The sequence below is a fragment of the Bison bison genome, unplaced genomic scaffold, assembly GCF_000754665.1.
Source record: "Bison bison bison isolate TAMUID 2011002044 unplaced genomic scaffold, Bison_UMD1.0 scf7180017864370, whole genome shotgun sequence".
NCBI classification, from domain to species: domain Eukaryota; kingdom Metazoa; phylum Chordata; class Mammalia; order Artiodactyla; family Bovidae; genus Bison; species Bison bison.
The window spans coordinates 13,236,416-13,236,758 of NW_011494942.1; positions in this window are offsets into that span (position 1 = coordinate 13,236,416).

Here is a 343-nt window from a genome sequence, read left to right on the forward strand (position 1 = left end):
GCTATTTGTAAGGCCTCCTCAGACAACCATTTTGCCTTTTTGCATTTCTTTTTCTTGGGGATGGTCTTGATCACTTCCTCCTGTACAATGTCACAAACCTCTGTCCATAGTTCTTCAGGTACTCTGTCAGATCTAATCCCTTGAATCTCTTTGTCACTTCCACTATATAATCATAAGGGATTTGATTAAGTCAAACCTGAATGGTCTAGTGGCTTTCCCTACTTTCTTCAATTTAAGTCTGAATTTGGCAATAAAGAGTTCAATATCTGAGCCACAGTCAGCTCCCGGTCTTGTTTTTGCTGACTGTATAGAGCTTCTCCATCTTTGGCTGCAAAAAATATAA